The sequence below is a fragment of the Amblyraja radiata genome, chromosome 1 (assembly GCF_010909765.2).
Source record: "Amblyraja radiata isolate CabotCenter1 chromosome 1, sAmbRad1.1.pri, whole genome shotgun sequence".
NCBI classification, from domain to species: Eukaryota; Metazoa; Chordata; class Chondrichthyes; order Rajiformes; family Rajidae; genus Amblyraja; species Amblyraja radiata.
The window spans coordinates 65,917,165-65,933,076 of NC_045956.1; the positions used below are offsets into that span (position 1 = coordinate 65,917,165).

The 15,912-nt window shown below is 42.0% G+C and overlaps 1 protein-coding gene across 1 annotated transcript in view; it reads left to right on the forward strand.

The window, feature by feature from the left end:
- ndst3 (N-deacetylase and N-sulfotransferase 3) overlaps positions 1-15,912 on the forward strand; it is an 873,812-nt gene that overhangs the window by 471,085 nt on the left and 386,815 nt on the right. The window lies entirely within an intron of this gene.

Here is a 15,912-nt window from a genome sequence, read left to right on the forward strand (position 1 = left end):
CAGAAGATATAGAAGAGGGAGATGGGGGATACAATGTTTGAAACGGTTTTAGATCGGTACATAGATAATAAAGGCATAGAGGGATATTGGTCTAATGCAGGCAAATGGGATTAGTGTCGTAGGCATCACAGTTGCCACGGTCAAGGTCGACTACCCTGACCCACCTCATCCCCTGAGCCCAACCTGGACTCCCACCTATTTCTCCCCCCCCCTCCCCCCTCCACCCCACCTGGTACTATGTTCCCTCTGGTTTCACAATCCGCAACTCTTCAAACCTGCCTCACATCTATTGTTCTTATCTCTGGCCTTTGTTTCAATCACCTGCCTGTCAAAAAATCTCCCTCGCCTGTGTTGACTTATTACCTGTGTAGGAAGGAACTGCAGATGCTATTTTAAATCGAAGATAGATACAAAGTGCTGGAGTAACTCAGCGGGACAGGCAGGATCTCTGGAGAGAAGGAATGGGTGACGTTTCAGGTCGAGACCCTTCCTCAGAGTCTGAAGAAATGTCCCAACCCGAAACATCACCCATTCCTTCTCTCCAGAGATGCTACCTGTCCCGCTGAGTTACTCCAGCATTTTGTGTCTATCTTTAACCTATTACCTGCCACCCTTCGTCCTGCCTATCCCCTTTACCAGCTTTCTCCTCCCCCTTCCCCCCCATCTCACACAGTCTGAAGAAGCATCTTGACCTGAAACATTACCTATCCATGTTCTCCAGAGACCCACTGAGTTGCACCAGCACGTTGTGTCCTTGTGCGAATGGAAATACCTGTTTTCTGTGGTGCATGATTCAATGATTTTACAACTTCTGATAACATTAAATGCTTTTCACGCTTAATAAGAGTGGGGAAGTCAAACATATCACACTTTGGATTCTTAACCAATATTGAGTTCCAACTTAAAAACTGAAGTTGCATATTGAAGTCAGAAAGTTTTTTGACTATTATATAGATATACAAAGTGTGTACTAAGTTAGACCCAGAGGTCAAGTGTGTAGAAAAGACTGAGGTACAGCAATCTAAAAGAACATATAGGGTACATCACCAGGATAACATTCAACTATAATCTACAGAACACGGCAAAAACTCCCCAGGGAGCTTGGAAAGCAGAACCAGTTGGAACTAAGTGTCGCCATGCACTTTGAATATCCCTGTAATAGTCAATAATCCTTCTCATTTCATTAACCAACTTGAATCTGTACTTGGGACTGTACTGGTCAAGAATTCAAAATAGGACAGGTTTGGTGTCCTCTGTTTCATTAGAGGAGAAAACTTTCACTGGTATCAGACGTTAGAAGGAAAAGTTGTTGATGATATTTTACCCTTTTACTCTTCTCACCTTAAAACTATGCCCTCTGGCATTTGACATTTCGCCCTGGGAAGAAGGTTATGAATGTCTATCCAATCCATAGCTCTCCTAATGTTATATACTTCTACCACGTCTCCCCTCAGCCTTTGATGCACCAGTGAAAACAAACCAAGTTTGTCCCAACTCTCCTTGTGGCAAATACCCTCTAATCCAGGCAGTGGTCTGGCAACCCTCTTCTTCACCCTCTCCAAAGCCTCCATATCCTTCCTGTAATGGAGCAATCAGAACTGCACGCAATATTCCAAACGCAGCCAAACCTCATATGTCTTTTCTCCATGGTAGGATTTTAAATCCTATATAAATTAAATAGGCTAAAGGTGAGAGGGAATAATTTAAGAGGGACTTTAGGGGCAACTTTTCACCAGTGGCTAGTTCATATCTGGTACGAGCTGCCAGAGGAAGCTGTAAAAGCCAATATAATTCCGACTTTCAAAATATATTTGGACAAGTATATGAATAGTAAGGAGTTAGAGGGATATAGGTCAAATGCAGGCTAATGGGACTGGGCCAGAATGCCAACTTCATCAGCATGGAGAAGTGGGCTGAAGGTCTGTTTCCATTCTATATAGGTCCATGATTCCATGCAAATTATAGATTGCTCTCCAAGGACCTTTGCAGGGTCAAAATAACAATGAGTTTGATAATGAAATGTCCCAAGGTGAAACAGACCACCAATTTCAATATTTTGTCTGGCACATGGAGAATTCCAAATGAAAGGAGCAGAGGTTGGTTAATGTTTCTTGCCAGATGTACCATTATACTGAACAAACTGTAATGATAGAAGTGATTTCAAAAGCAACCCTTTTTTTAATTTCTGAGCAAACCCCAGAAATATTCTGAATGTCAACTTTATTACCCCACAACTACAATAAACCAACTTGTGTGAGACGAGACAAAAATTGTATGATCAATTATTTTGCAATATTTCTTTCTCTGACCGAGATGTACTGTTTATAAGTAGGATTCCATAACTAAATACAATCTCCAACCAGCAAAAACGACAGCCATTGATAATGTCCGGAAAATGTTAAAGGAGAGCATTTATGCGTTTGCACTCCCATCATTGAGCTTCACATTGTGGGTTTGCAGTTCAGGAATCTAAATCACCAGCTTAAAGAATAGAAAATCCCACACGCTCTTTGACTCCAGTGCCTGAGTGCCTCCTGGCATATGAAAGTCCTGACCACATCACAAGCCTTCATCCATAGCTGAGTTACAGAGGTGAGGTGTGAGTACAAAATGTACTCTTAGATGCTCAACTATCATTGATTATTATTTATTTCTCTCATACTTGTGGTTACTTTTATGCATGAATTAATTAATCATCAATTTAGCGCATTCTTTCCGGATTTTTTTCCCCATTCCCCTCTCGTACTCCCTCTTAATATTTCAGCATCAGTGAAAATTGTTTCTCTGACACAATGGGTTTAGGGATCAGTCTCTCGCTGCCACTGAGCTGCTGGAGCAAGCTAATAATAACCAAGTTGCAGTGAATAATTGGGCTTGCAGGGCAATAAATCCAGCCATGGGGACTCATGTCATTGGGTTGCTACTATTGCATTTGCACGCTGAATTGAAACATCTTTGTTTTATGGAGCAGTCTGACTTATCACAGAAAGCCGCAGGTAATGAGAAATCTGCAGTAGTATAAGAACAACTGTGCCATATAACTTTCATGTATGGTATGTGTTCTATTGTTATATAAATATCTAACTTTTAAGACTCCTAAATTAAATAAATGTTTTATAAACTGAACGTGTGGTGACAAAACGTGTTCCTTTATTCAGTTCTTTTGATCAGCTGATTTCTGTGTTTGCTGCCCTCTGTGTCTCTGTTTTGTTTTGCTTTATCCATTTTCCTATTTCAAGTTCTCATGTGGTTTCCTCCTGAGTTCCTTATCATGCGGTAGTTTCTCACTTTGCAGCTCTTGTTTTTTTTTAATATCAGAACCTTTTATCGCTGGCACTTTCTTCGTGTTTTTGTCATCCTTTAAGCTCACAGTCTGATAGCACCACTGAGCTGAGTCCTGAATGACAAGGCAGTCTAACTGGGTCTGTTACAGGTAGCAATTGAGCCCAGAGGGAAAAACTACTTACCTTCATCTTTACTAGGCTCCCCCTGGGAAGGTACATCAATCCATGACAGCATTGGTAAAAGTGGTGGATGTATGCAACAAGCTGCGAGAGGAGGTAGTTGAGGCTGGGACTATTCCAACATGTAAGAAACGGTTAGACAGGTACATGGATAGGAAAGGTTTGGAGGGATATGGACCAAATGCTGGCAGGTGGGATGTGTAGCTGGTACATGTCGGCTAGTTTGGGCAAGTTGGGCCGAAGAGCCTGTTTCCACGCCTTATCACTCTACGATCCAAGTGGCCACCGCATAGAACTTGTTTAAAAGATTCTGATCATCACAGCAAGAACATTCTTTATTGTGTTGTGTGGCACTGCAACTGCGCCAAAGGGAATACATTTAAAGATAATATCTGTCGACTCAACATCCATGGGCATCCATTTGGCATCTCATTCTGAAAACAGCAGCAGCAATGTACACCACAAGAGTCTATAACCTCATGATCTAGTATATCCATCACCATAACATTAGTATCAAGCCAGTGGATCAACCCTGCTTCAAGGAGGAATGCAGAGGAATACTAGGAAGAACACTAAGCATATGTAAAAGAGAGGTTTCAACTTAGTGAATCTTCAATGTTGGGGTAGTGCATGGTGACAACAAAAATGTCATGCAATGAAAGAGAGCTACGTAATCTGACATCCAACAGATCGGATCCAAGTTCTCTCATCCTGCCAATTGAGATGATGGTGAATAATAAAACAGCTAAAGGAAGGAACCAGCTCAAAGCACATCCCCAATCCTCAATGATGGCAGGGCTCAGCACTAGAACTAAAGGTCAGGCCACAGTTAAAGATCTGTCTCAACTTCCTCCTAAGACCTCCTCCATCACAGAAGTCAGTATTAATGCAAGTTGCTTCTCTCCTCTTGATATCAAGAAACCACTAAGAATAATGCATATTACAAAGACTATAGGATCAGACAACATCCCAGGTGTTGGACTGAAAACCTACAGTTCCAGAACTAATGGCTTCTGGGGCCAAGCTGTTCCAGCAAAGATTGAACTCAGCACTTACCCAAAAATGTGGAAAACTGCCCAAGTGTGTCTGGCTCATAAAAAGCAGGACAAATTCAATCCAGCTCATTACCATCACATCAGTCTTTTCTCAATCATCATTATGGTGATGGAAGGTGACAGCAACAGTGTTAATTCCTTGCCAATAACATGTCAGGGTTTAATCAGGGCTACTCACTCTTGACCACCTCACAGCCTTTGTCCAAACATGGCTGAATTTCAGAGGTGAGGTGCGAGTGAAAGCTGCAGACAGCAAAGTGCAGTTGATGGAGTGTGGTACATTGAATGTAGAACAGTACAGCATAGGAGAGAGCCCTTTGGCCCACATTGTCTGTGCCGACTATGATGTCAGTTTAAATAGCACATCAGCCTGAACGTGGTTTATGGCCCTCCATTCCTTGCCTCTCATGTCCATCTAAATACATCGTATACGCTGAAATCAATGAGTCCTGGCTAAACTAAAGCCAGTAGACATAAAGGGCAAAAGCAACCCAGACCCAGTCATCACTGCAGGAGTTTCTGCCAGTAATTTACTCTTCTGAGACTTGAAACAGCTGTCTGCAGCTACTTCATCAATGACTTGTTTTTCCTTCATAGGGTCAGAATTAGGGATGTTCACTAACACTTGCACAATATTGAACTCCATTTGCAACTCTGCAGCAAAATGAAACATTTCATGCCTGTATGCAGCAAGGCCTTGCCATTAAGACAAAGGCGGATTAGTGGCAGGTAGTACTTGTGCCACAGAAGTGTTACTTTGGTCAGCACCCTGCTGAGTGCCCACCACCCCCCATGGACTGTCTCCCTCGGATGGTCACGACACACAGCTTATTTATTTATTTTACTTTTCTTTTTCATCGGTTGGAGCTGCATACTAAATCTCGTTGCACTGACGTGCAATGACAATAAAATATATTATTATTATTATGGATGAGTTGGGCTGATGGACCTGATTTGGTGCTGTGTGGCTTTAGGACTCTCAGTATTTGAGGCAATGACCATCTCTAACTGACTACCATTGACATTCAATGGCTGTACCATTACCAAGTCTCCAGTTGTCAACATCCTGTCAGTACCCACTGATTAGAAATTAACCTGTGGCAGCAAAAACAGGCCTGGGTATCCTGCAGTGGATGACTCATTTCTGACCCCAGAGATCCTTTTCACCATCTACAAGGTGCAACTATTCCGTTTTTTTTGTTGAATATTCTCCATGGGCCTGGATAAGTACAAGTGTGACAATACTCAAGAGGCTCAACAAGATTCATGACAAGCAGTCTGATCTTTTGGTACCCCATCCACTACAGAAAATACTCATTTCCTTCAGTGCTGGCACACAGTGGCTGCAGTCTACATCTACAAAATGCATTGCATTTATTCAGGTTGGTTGCTGTAACATTATCTCTCTAACAAATGATCTATTGCCCCAGAGTATGACAGGTATTTGGGAATACCACCGCCTGCAGATCCATTCCCCTCCAAGTCGCCCACCTTCTGTGATATGTTGCCATTCCTCCTTCGTTTCTGGGTCCAAGTCCTGTAACCAATCAACAGCACCACGGGAGAATCATAACCAGAAGAATGGCAGTGATTCAAGAAGACAGTTCATTATCACCTTCTCCAGGAAAATGAGAATGAAGATTTAATGCTGACCTTCCCTGCTCTTGATCTTGAAAAATAAATAAATACGTCTTTCTTCCCCATGATGCAATTTTCTGTTTTTCTTTAATTATTTGTCATTGCTACATTTTTGTTTACTTTTTTTACTTTGCATGTTTTCAGAACCACTATTGCTTATTTTCAAGGAGCATCTTGTCCTCTTTTTGTGATCAGCATTTCTTCATATTCATGGATTCAAATCAAATTGTGCTTTGTCTGAACAAAACTGGGCTAAATATTGACAATGCTCCATTTTTATTTTCAAATGGTTAATTTAGCTCTTAATTTATACCATATTTTTCAGTTCCTGATACAATGAGCAATAAAATATTGCCGAACTGTGTGGAGTTTGCACGTTCTCCTTGTGACTGCATGACTTTCCTCCGCATCCAGTTTCCTCCCACATCCCAAAGACATGCATATTTGTGGGATAATTGGCCTCTGTAATTTGCCCTCACTGTGGAGAAAGTGGATGTGAAAGGGGATAACATAGAAATAGTGTCATCAGGTGATCAATGGTGGATGTGTACGGTGTGTCGAAGGACTTGTTTCCATGCAATGTCTCTAAACTAAACTAAAATAAAATGAATGATCGAGGACAGTTCACTTCAGTGGCTTGGGAGGTTCCTGACTAGTTATCATACATTTAATGAACTTCCTGGATGGATGAAACAAGATCAAAATAAAATACTACTTCTTTTTATTTTTTTTATTTTTAGGTTTAAATGTTTATTACTGTGTATCGAGGTACAGTGAAAAGCTTTTGTTTGCGTGCTATCCAGTCAAAGAAAAGCCTAACATGAATACAATCAATTACACATCTCTTCCAGTTTCATTCTACCAGGGCATTACTATGGGGCACAACTCCTCACCTTGAAGTAACACGAGAAAATAAAGCCCCTATTTTAACTGGTGACACTTTCTGAATTTGTGATTGTTGGGCTGAATAGAATTTGAATTATCTCTTAATCTAGCAATAACTCATTGTTTTCAAAACATGCACAGATAAAGGGTGCAGCATTTAGTGCAAGATACAAGCAATATAAATGCAATCTGCCTTGCTGCACATTAGGGAAGATTATCAAATGAAAATTGACATCAGGAGATATATTTTAAAGTCTTTGTAAAGATGATCAATACTTGAAAAAGTATTTGCCTAAAGAATGGTTTTAAAGAAGGAAAGTGTGCTGACAGATAGTGATGGTTCAGAAGGATATTCTAGAGCTGAAGGGCCAGTCCCACTTGGCCGTCATTTGCGCGCCATTTACGCGACCTGCTAGCGTGTGGGTAGCGTGTGGGTAGCACGGGACGGGCGCATGGAGTGGTGTAGAGGAGTGTGGACTTCGTCCTGCACAAAATCTTCGCGCACCACCGGCCTGTCGCGTAAATGATGGCCAAAGTGGGACATGCCCAAGACCCTGGCACGGCGCAACGTCTCACAGCAGCAGAAGCAGGCAAACGATCACCGAGTTCGGCCTAGGGCTCACGGCCGTTGCAGATCCGAATCTGCCCCCACTTTTACTCCCAGAGCGGGGCCAAGACGATTGGAGATAGACATAAAATGCAGGAGTAACTCAGCGGGACCGGCAGCATCTCTGGAGAGAAGCAATGGGTGACGTTTCGGATCGAGACCCTTCTTCAGACTGAAGAGTCTCGACCTGAAACATCATCCATTCCTTCTCTCCAGAGATGCTGCCTGGCCCGCTGAGTTACTCCTGCATTTTGTGTATGTCTTCAAATGATGACACGCGCTCCAGATGGCTGTGCGGACTCATGATGACGCGCGCGACCGTCGCGCGTCAGTCACTACCGGCCTGCCGTGTAAATGATGGCCAAGTGGGACAGGCCCTTTAGTTACTCGGCAACTGAAGAAGCGGCCACATTTGTGAATAAATTAAATGAAGCGGCCAGAAGAAGAGGATTACATGTATCTTTAGAGGAGTTACAACTGGATGCAACCGTGATGATAAGGAGAAGTTAGGTATTTTGGAGGGTTTGGATAATAAGGGTGAAAATTTAAAAATAAAGACATTGCTTAGGACAGAGCTGTGGCAGTTCAATGAGCCCAGGGTGATGAGCGAAAGGAGCTGGTGTAGGTTGTAGAACACCTTTGCAATGGGTGAGGGAAATGCAGTGTCACAAGGATCTGGTCCCTTCTAGGTCAATGGTTAAAAGGAACAGGAAATAGTTAGAAGGAAGTGTGCAGATAATTCTTGCTGGCCTCTTGCTCCTCAACCATGTTCTGACCCAGACTCGCTACCATGGCCATTATTTTTTAAGTCTGATGAAGGGTCCTGCGCCAGAAACTTCCCCTGCCCATGTTGTCCAGCGATGCTGCCTGACCTGTTGAGTTATTCCAGCATTTTGTGCCTTTTTTTCAGATTATGAAATATATGCTTTACACGTATTGCCTTCATGTGAAGTATCATAATTGTCATTATCCTTTGTTGTACCTCCTTTACACATGTCTTCTAGTTTAATCCCACTAGGCCATTACTGTGGGCCATAACTCATCATCTTGAAGTAGCAAGTGAGAAAATAAAGGGTCAGCTATTTGTGACTGGTGGCATTTTCTGAATTGTGTGTAGTGAATGTTTTACTAAATAGGATTTAAATTGTCTCTTAATGTTGCACTATACAGTTTAATAACTAATTGCTATGAAGTTTCTTTGGAGCCTCAGAATACCCTTTAGCAGAGAGCAAAGGGGTAATGGTGGCCAGCAGCATAATCAAGGGTGAGTCGCACCCTGGCCTCTCCCTCTTTTCCCCTCTCCTATCAGGTAAAAGGTATGGAAGTGTGAAAATGCACACTACCAGATTCAGGGACAGTTTCTTCCCAGCTGTTATCAGGCAACTGAATCATCCTCCCGCAACCAGAGAGCAGTCCTGAACTACTATGTATCTCTGATGTCCCTTTGACTATCCTTTATAGGACATTGCTGGTTATTCCCGTATCGCATTTATATACACTGTAAATGGATTGATTGTAATCGTGTATTGTCTTTCTCCTGACTTGTTAGTAAGCAACAAAAAGTTTTTGGTACATGTGACAATAAACTAAACTGAACTGAACTGAACTTCACCGTCACAGGCTGTCAGGCATGACTGTGGATTTTCCAATCAAGCAAAGAAAGAAATATCAGGAATCCAGCTGAGAAGAAAGACAGATGTCCAGACTAAAAAGACAGAGCCATGAGTCAGGAGAAGGAGATTGTGCATCATGTCGTATTTCACTTGAAGCCTTTTTCACTTTGGCATAACATTCTCCCAATTAGCCTTAACCAAGCCCAAACTGACCTCACTGGAAATAAAAATCAAGAAGAGGCAGATGCTGGAAATCAGATATAAAACAAAATCCTGAAAATATTCAGCAACTTAAGTAGCATCTATGGAAAGAGCGAAACATATTTTTTTCAGCACCAGATACTTCATCAGAACTGTAAAAGAGCTGTCGATAGTATTTAGAGGCAAGGCCGAAGCATTACATTTTGTGGGACACAACCTACTGTTGAAGGTGCTTAGTATATGGCACCCCTCCTTCATTAGAGTTCTACGTTCATTAGAATCTTTAGTTAATGCACCTTAACATGGTAACGTTTATACGTGGTGGAAAATTTGGAATGAAATCTAGTTGTTGATCTAACTCGTAATTTTCATCCATTTTTTTAAATTATCCTTACTCAGGGGGCTGTAATCTATCTGTTTACGTAGAAAAGCTTTCTTCTATATTCTGCATTAGATGCATCTTTTCTTTTCTAATGGTTTCCTTGCTGTCTGTAATGTGGACTGTGCGACAGACAAGCAATTCTGAGGCCACATCCGGCATAGCTCGGAAGCTGACAGCGAAACCCTTCTTCCCTGCAGGGATGGAGGTAGCATCATAGCCCATCCACAGCAGGTCGGCTGAGATCACTAATCCAGCATCTGAACAATCATGAACATGTAATTATATCCCATGACTTCAATGCCCTTTGTGCTGGCCCCCTGTTCTCAATGCTTATTCTTTTGCTCCTTACATTTATCTCTTCTCTCTTCTTTCCTACAGATGTTATTATTTTTTATTTTTTTTATTGTTCACAAATAATCTGTACATTGGAGGCAATTTCTTATTTTTGTGAAGGATCTAAGGGAGCCTATTTTGTACTTTTGAAATGTAACTGATAGTTTGTGCTTAAAATGTGCTCTGTTAACACATGGGGAGTGAACACACCATACAGCTATTGCAGTCTCAACCTATGTAAATTATCCCGCCCACTGTGTTGAAACTTCTAAATTTTACCTGATGGGTGTTATTATTGACTTATGCTAGATGAGGTAAATGAAGAGGAAGAGAAGAACTCTGTGTGGAGCATAAACACAGGCAATGTTACCGAGTGGAAGAGTGTGGGGAAGTGCGATTGGGCCAGGTAGCCTAGTTCATTGTTATAAACGCTACACAATTCTTCATATAAAATAAACTTTGATATTTGGTTTATTTTATTTTACTCACGTTTCCATGGTCAACCTCTGTGTTAGACAATAGACAATAGGTGCAGGAGTAGACCATTTGGCCCTTCGAGCCAGCACCGCCATTCAATGTGATCATGGCTGATCATCCCCAATCAGTACCCCGTTCCTGCCTTCTCCCCATATCCCCTGACTCCGCTATTTTTAAGAGCCCTATCTAGCTCTCTCCTGAAAGCATCCAGAGAACCTGCCTCCACCGCCCTCTGAGGCAGAGAATTCCACAGACTCACCACTCTATGTGAGAAAAAGTGTTTCCTCGTCTCCGTTCTAAATGGCTTACTCCTTATTCTTAAACTGTGGCCCCTGGTTCTGGACTCCCCGAACATGTTTCCTGCCTCTAGCGTGTCCAAGCCCTTAACAATCTTATATGTTTTAATGAGATCCCCTTTCATCCTTCTAAACTCCAGAGTGTACAAGCCCAGCTGTTCCATTCTCTCAGCATATGACAGTCCTGCCATCCCGGGAATTAACCTAGTAAACCAATGCTGCACTCCCTCAATAGCAAGAATGTCCTTCCTCAAATTAGGGGACCAAAACTGCACATAATACTCCAGGTGGGGTCTCATTAGGGCTCTGTACAACTGCAGAAGGACCTCTTTGCTCCTATATTCGATTCCTCTTGTAATAAAGGCCAACATGCCATTCACTTTCTTCACTGCCTGCTGTGCCTGCATGCTTACTTTCATAGACTGATGTACAAGGACCACCAGATCCCGTTCTACTTCCCCTTTTCCCAACTTGACACCATTTAGATAGTAATCTGCCTTCCTATTTTTGCTATCAAAGTGGATAACCTCACATTTATCCGCATTAAACTTCATCTGCCATGCATCTGCCCACTCCCCCAACCTGTCCAAGTCACCCTGCATTCTCATAGCATCCTCCTCACAGTTCACATTGCCACCCGGCTTTGTGTCATCTGAAATTTGCTAATGTTACTTTGAATCCCTTCATCCAAATCATTGATGTATATTGTAAATAGCTTTGGTCCCAGCACCGAGCCTTGCGGTACCCCACTAGTCACTGCCTGCCATTCTGCAGTACCCCACTAGGCACTGCCTGTTAATCCCTATTCTTTGTTTCCTGTCTGCCAACAGGAGTCCTGTATGTCAGCACTCTACTCCCAATGCCATGTGCCCTAATTTTGCTCACTAATCTCCTATGCATCCACGATTGCTAGAGCCACTTCCTTAAGTACCCTGGGATGCAGACCTTCAGTCCCATCAGTCTATCCAACACCATTTCCTGCCTAATGTGGATTTCCTTCAGTTCCTCCGTCACCCCAGATCCTCTGGCCACTACTATATCAGGAAGATTGTTTGTGTCCTCCTTATTGAAGACAGATCCAAAGTACCTGTTCAACTCATCTGCCATTTCCTTGTTCCCCATAATAAATTCACCTTTTTCGGTCTTCAAGGGTTCAACTTTGGTCTTAACTAATTTTTTCCTCTTCACATACCTAAAGAAGCTTTTACTATCCTGCTTTATATTCTTGGCTAGCTTACCTTCATACCTCATCTTTTCTCCCCGTATTGCCTTTTTGGTTATCTTCTGTTGTTCTTTAAACATTACCCAATCCTCTTGCTTCCCGCTTATCTTTGCTACTTTGTACTTCTTCTCTTTAATTTTTATACTGTACCTGACGTCCCTTGTCAGCCATGGCCGTCCCTTTCTCCCCTTGGAATCTTTCTTCCTCCTAGGAATGAAGTTTTCAGGTTAATCGGTTTTGTTTATGCTGTGGGGGACGTATATCTCTGCTTCCAACAGATTTGTTCTCTGTTATTTCTGCCACCTTCAATGTAATCCTGCCATCAGTCACATCTTCCCACTCCACCCCTTTCCCTCTTCCATAGAGATCACTTCCTCTACAACTCTGTGGTTCACTCATCCCTTCCCACCCAACCCGTCCTCTGCCCAGGCAGTTTCCCTCGCAACCACAGGGGATGTAACATCTATCCTACACCTCCTCCCTGACCATCACCCAGCAGTCCTTCCAGGGAGATAGAGGTTCACATACACCTCTTCAAACCTTGTCTCCTGTATTCGATGCTCCTGATGTGTAGATTAGGCATCTGTTCAGGATCGGTCAAAGTCAGCATGGATTATGGAAGGGGAAATCATGCTTGACTAATCTTCTAGAATTTTTTGAGGATGTAATAAGTAGAATGGATAAGGGAGAGCCAGTGGATGTGGAGTATCTGGACTTTCAAATAGCCTTTGACAAGGTCTCACACTAGAGATCAGTGTGCAAAATTAGATATATCAACTTTAATGCATAACAATGATAGATATTGTGCTGGAGGCATATAAATAAAAATTTCAATACAGAGCAGAATAACAGATTCAACAACTTGTCCCTATGCTTGCTTATCGCCCATCCGCTTAACAGTTTTTAACAGCGGTTTGCATGGATCCACATTGGCAATGGAGGAGGCCCAGGACAGAAATGTCAGTATGTGAATGGGAAGGGGGTATTAAAATGGTAGGATATTGACATGGATAGAGAACTGGTTGGCAGACAGGTAGGATGGGGTAGGGATTAACATTTCCTTTTCAGAATGGTAGGCAGTGACTAGTGGGGTGCCGCAAGGCTCGGTGCTGGGACCCCAGTGACTTACAATATATATTAACGATTTAGACGAGGGAATTAAATGTGACATCTCCAAATTGGGGATGACACAAAGCTGGGTGCCAGTGTGAGCTGTGACTAGGATGCTATGATGCTGCAGGGTGACTTGGATAGGTTGGGTGAGTGGGAAAATGCATGGCAGATGCAGTCAATGTGGATAAATGTGAGGTTATCCACTTTGGTGGCAAGAACAGGAAGGCAGATTATTATTTGAATGGTGTCAGATTAGGAAAAGGGGAGCTGCAACGTGACCTGGGTGTGCTTGTACATCAGTCACTGAAAGTAAGCATGCAGGTACAGCAGGCGGTGAAGAAAGCTAATAGCATGTTGGCCTTCATTACGAGAGGATTTGAGTTTAGGAGCAAGGAGGTCCTACTGCAGTTGTACAGGGGCCTGGTGAGACCGCACCTGGAGTATTGTGTGCAATTTTGGTCTCCTAATTTGAGCAAGGACATTATTGCTATTGAGGGAGTGCAGCGTAGGTTCACCAGGTTAATTCCCGAGATGCTAGGGCTGACATATGAAGAAAGAATGAGGCGACTGGACTCGTATTCATTGGAATTTACAAGGATGAGAGGATATCCTATAGAAACATCTAAAAATCATAAAGGAGTGGTCGGCTAGATGCAGGAAAAATGTTCTCGATGTTGGGGGAGTCCAGAACCAGGGGTCACAGTTTAAGAATAAGGGGTAGGCCATTTAGGACTGAGATAAGGAAAAACTTATTCGCCCAGAGAGTTGTGAATCTGTGAAGGCAGTGGAGGCCAATTCACCGGATGTTTTCAAGAGAGATTTAGTTGTTAGGGCTATAGGAATCACGGGATATGGGGATAAAGCAGGAATGGGGTACTGATTTTAGATGATCAGGCGACATCATATTGAATGGCGGTGCTGGCTTGAAGGGCCGAATTAAATGTGACATCTCCTGCACCTATTTTTCTATGTTTCCATGTACTGCCAAACACTTGCGCCCTATCCACCAAGGCCTACTGAATGTTCTGGCTGCTAACCATTTTAATACCCCCTTCCCATTCACATACTGACATTTCTGTCCTGGGCCTCCTCCATTGCCAATGTGGATCCATGCAAACTGCTGTTAAAAACTGTTAAGCGGATGGGCGATAAGCAAGCATAGGGACAAGTTGTTGAATCTGTTATTCTGCTCTGTATTGAAATTTTTATTTATATGCCTCCAGCACAATATCTATCATTGTTATGCATTAAAGTTGATATATCGGGCAGTTGTTTCACTTGCAGTTTACGATAAGTACTTACAGTCTTAGTTCCTCTTTTAGGTGGTGTTAGATTCATCTCTTCAACATTGAAGCTATCTGGCTGCGACACGTAGTAGCTATTTCATTGGGATAGTGAGTTGACTTTGGATTGCACTGATCATGTGCTGTGTAACTAATTCCTTGGACCACATCAGTATCATTCATCTCCAGAGGCAGAATATTTTGTTTCAGTTTCCATATTTCTTTATTCACTATTTCCTTATGATATAGAAAGAAACATTAGGCCCATTGAGTTTATGCGAGTCCACAAATTCAATTCCTTGCCCTGCAAATCAGATCTAACAGTACTAAATATGTAACATTTTCAGCTATTCCGAGAAAACTAGTTCAAGATAATGCAAAAAAGTACATAGAGCAACTGTAACAATGAAAAGTCCAAGATGGTTCAGTAGGATTGAGGTGATTCCGGTAGTGTTGTTCAGGGTGGTTCAAGAACTTGATGGTTGATTGGAAGAAGTTGTTCTTGTACCTGGAGGCACCATGGTTGGTTCAAAGTGAAGGAGATCGTGGTGGTGATGATATAAAGTGGAATGAAGAGAATGAAAAAGAGAGTTTAGTGATTGTGTCAGGGCTTAACATTTGAATGTAAATTGGTATCTAGAGGTTCTAGGTCAAATCAATCCAAACTTGAATTGGAAATTATTCTTGAATAATTTTCTAAAGTCAATAGCAGGTCTAAAGTCTTCTTATTGTAGTTTAAAATCCATTAAGTTGATGTAACTTTACAGTTAGTTTCTTCCTCAGTGTTAAATTCCGATTGCTCTGAGATTCCCTGACATCCTTTAATCCCAAATATGTGTCAACAGACTTGTTGTGAACAGACATACTTGTGAAGCATATTTTACTATTGCATTAAGAAAATACATGAACTGTTACTGAGCGGATTTGCTGCTGCACTCAGCATCTATGCAGCAGTGTTGCCCAGGGAAATAAAGAACCTGAGGAAATAAAGAACTTCATTGAAAAACTCCTGTCGTATTAAAGGAACAATGAATTGTAGGTACACATTCTGCTAACTTTAGAAAGAAATGTTTCTCTTGCTGTGTAAACAAATGGTCTAAAAGAACATGTCGTATATGTAAACACATCATACATTATGTGATTCGTGCATTATATATAAATGCTAGCCTGGAGTACACAGATTGTAGTGGGAAGCAAATGGAAAGAGAATGATGAAAGGAGAGGTCAGAAGCAAGAAACATGAAACATGAAATATGGGAGGGAAAAACAATAATATTATATTGCTTTTTACATAACAAAATTATAGGCTTCAATAGAAAATAGACAATAGACAATAGATGCAG